Below are 3,776 nucleotides of genomic sequence, written 5' to 3' on the forward strand. Positions count from 1 at the left end.
CACTTTGACCAAGTTTCAAGGCAAAAGTATGCAAAATAAAAGTAGGCCCTACCCTGAACATTTATGCATGGATTTTTAGCAAATATTGTATGTTAAAAGCTTCTCCAGTCATTTTAGCTCATTAACTTTATTGATTATTGATAAAAACAATAAGATACAAAGAAAATATAAATTGATATATTTTGAAAACAGTATGTCCGATTTGCTTCAAACAAAAGGCATATTGATAAGTGTGCTTTGCTCTACTCAATTAATCTGTTTAAAACATGTTTAGAGCACTGTGCTTCATTGCCTCCAATACCACCTTAAGCAATCTCTAGCCATGGCGCTGTTCTTATTAAGCACTAGATAGAGGGCAGGCTTTTATATACATGTTTTATTGAGCAGAGGATGTATGCCAATCTGGCAATTTGAATCAATGTGACAATATATTTTAACCGATAGTTGTACCAAAAATTCAAAACTGTTCTTGCTCTGGATAGTATACAAATATTTACTGCTCATGAGGGATCTGGTGGAATCTATTGGTCCCGAGGTGAACTGGAGATCGTGAGCCTACTATTTCCCGAGACCGCCAGGTCGAGGGAAATAGTAGGCTCACAGTCTCCAGTTCACCGAGGGGACCAATAGATTCCACCAGATCCCGAATTTAGAGCAGTAAATATTTGTTTTATATCCTTCATTGATATATTCTTTGTTCATTAATTGGTTAAAATATTAGAAAGGCCGGCTTTATCATACATAGGCCTATGCATAAATCTAAGCTAGGCCCGAGTCAAGGCTAGGCTGGCCTTGCTTTGTTTTGATTGAATGCATGCACATAGGCCTACATGCACAAAGCACGCACCCAGTTGAGTGGCTATAAAGCTTACCGTTGTAATGTTGTAGGCCTAACCTCTATACACTGCTGTGAAACGAGTAACCATGCATGTTCTCTGTTATTTCGCCGTCAATATTATAAGATATTGATCCTGATGTAACTTAGATTATGCCATGACACCGCCGTATGTGCTGATTGTACTAGTTGTAGCTGCTTGTGTGCTTCACAAGACAACATGACTTGCTACACATTAAACCGGTAGCGATATCCCGCGTATGTGGCGAGTTGCACCGACCACTAGGAACTGCGACGTGGCTATGAGGTCATACGCGCTCAGAGGGAGATAGTAAAACTATTTCTCCGGGAAATAGTACTTTGAATAGTACCTCATTCCCTCATCAATCGGCTTTTCCACTGCTTTACAAAATAGCAAAACTATTTTTGGTCACATGATAGTCGTTTAACCAATTAATGAACGAGAATATATTAATGAAGGATATAATTAAAAATAAGAAGAACCCTGTTCTATTGTCCAGACCGACGACCCTGATTTTCCATTTAGATTTTAAAAAAATATTTGCTGTATGCATGTAAAATCTTTTTGACAGAAAATGTTGTATGTATGTAAAGTTAGATGTTTTGGACAAAAAGTATATTTATTTTGACTGAAAAAATGTGTTGATTTTTAGAGTCATTTGCTAACAGTGGCAGTGGTAGCTATAGGCAAAATAACTAATTCTCGATCATGAGAGGATGTACCTTCTGCGTCAGCATACTTTTTATGAATAACACCATCGCACGACCTACATAACCGAACAGCTCCGAACCTTGACTTTGTCTAGCAACGACAGTGTGATTGGTCAATTCTCAAAAGCTGTGTTTGCGCCGTAAGCGCCCCTCTTTGCATAATATTAGTACGCTAGATGCAAATACCTGTGGCATACCAAAGTTGGCTCTCATGATCGAGAATTAAATATTTTGCCTATAGCCCAGGGGGGCCACTGGTCATTAACCAGGGGGTATCATGCGTGGCCAAAGATTCAAGTAAAAAGGGTCTTTTTTCATGATCAGGCACTGTACTTACGTATCGTGAATAGGGTATCTAAAACAAGGAAATTTGAGAAAAAGGGTATACCTTGTAGTGTACAATAAATCAGTGTTTAGGGTCCTTTGAGACAAATGTAGTATGTAATAAAGGTTAAAAGTTATGAACTTTTGAATTTGTGTTTTCCCAGTTATCATGAAGGGTTTTAGAGTCAAAATATGACTGATTTACTTGCTTCTAATGGGGGCAAAAATAATGTCAATACTTATTTAGGGTATGAAATTGCACTTGTCATACTTGTTTAGGGGTGCATTTTCAGACCTCGTAAATACTTGTTTAGGGTGCTATTTGAAACTTCGTGGCCACGCATGATACCCCCTTGTCAATGACCAGTGGCCCCCGGCCTATAGGGGAGGGCATTTGCCCTGGTGCCATCATACTCAGTCATAGGGGCACCTAATTGATCAATTCAGCATCGATTCTGTGCCCCCTCCAAGCGGTGTTCACATACTTTGTGCACATTGCAGCACAAAGAGTCATTTGAAAGACCAATTTAAGACTGAAATTCAACTTGATTATAATGAAATTAATAGTGGTATTTGTGTGCAAAGTTGTTTCAAGAATTGGTTGGGGGCACCATTATGTATCCTTGCTCCTTGCACTTCAGAAAACCCTAGTATGCCACTGTTTGCTGAAAAAAAATGTTGTGTAATCGGAAGTTAGTGGGTGGGTGTACTTTCTATATGTCAATGTGGGTTCTTAGGTTCAAGTAAATATCATGTACCAAAAGAAATATATCTTATATTTGACATAGGGTGCTAAATTTTCTTTGTAATGTACTTTTTTTCTGGATATATAACATGTTCTAATGTTTATGTAAAAATGATATACAATGTATTGTATGCTCTGACCTTTGGCTGTAATATAAGAATAGCATGAAGCATAATATTTTGCTGAAGTGGTTTTAGCTAAGATGTTAAATAACTAAATGGATAAAGCTTCTACATAAATTATATAGACTCAAAAATTTAAAGGGATGTGCAGTAATTATCTGTCCCCTCCCCCTGGTGGGCAAAATTTTTTTTTATTTATTTACATCTCAAAAATTTATGGGGCAATAGCTATGGCTCTGATGTAGCCCTATGGTAAACTGGTTTATTTCTTCATTCAGTTTTCATGGCTTCAGGAATGTCTTCTGAAAGAGCTATTGTGTATACATTTTAGAGTCAAATGTTGAGTTCAAAGGTGGTACTTACAAGTGATGTCAGTGACTTTTACTGTGTGTATGTTAGCTTGAGTGAAATTCTACCTCTTAACATCACATAATACATGTACAAACCCCAATGAATTGCAGGGCTGTTGCTAAACCAGTTGGATGGGGAGGGGTGTACAGCATATTTTGCCAACAAAAATATTTTTTCCTGATAAAATTATTAAAGTAGACTCAATTTTTTTTTGCCATGGCACTCAAGAATCTAAAAAGTGAGTGGGGGTGCGGATCAACATTTTTTCATTAGTAACTACTATTTCATTAATGATATTGTATAACAACAACATCACAAGTTGGCAACAACCACACATTTATTTTTTTAAATATATATTACTCTTGTAATTTGCTGACAATCCTGTGGATTTTACGACAACAGTCACTTTTTGCTGACATTAAGAATTGGGGGGTGTTACACCCCCATACCCCTCCTCTAGTGACAGCCCTCAGTGGCGTAGCTGGGATTTTTTCCACGGGGGGGGGGTGCCTGTATGGGGCGGGGGCCCAAATCCACCAAACAAACATTTTGCCGCCCTTCCTCAACAGCCCGAAAAGGTTGACCCAATTTTTTTCTCGGTGGTTTGAAAAAGTGAAGAGAGAAAAAAAAAAGGATTATAGGCGCTAGCACCCTAAAAGCAACACAT

This window comes from Amphiura filiformis, chromosome 6 (assembly GCF_039555335.1).
Source record: "Amphiura filiformis chromosome 6, Afil_fr2py, whole genome shotgun sequence".
Lineage (NCBI taxonomy): Eukaryota > Metazoa > Echinodermata > Ophiuroidea > Amphilepidida > Amphiuridae > Amphiura > Amphiura filiformis.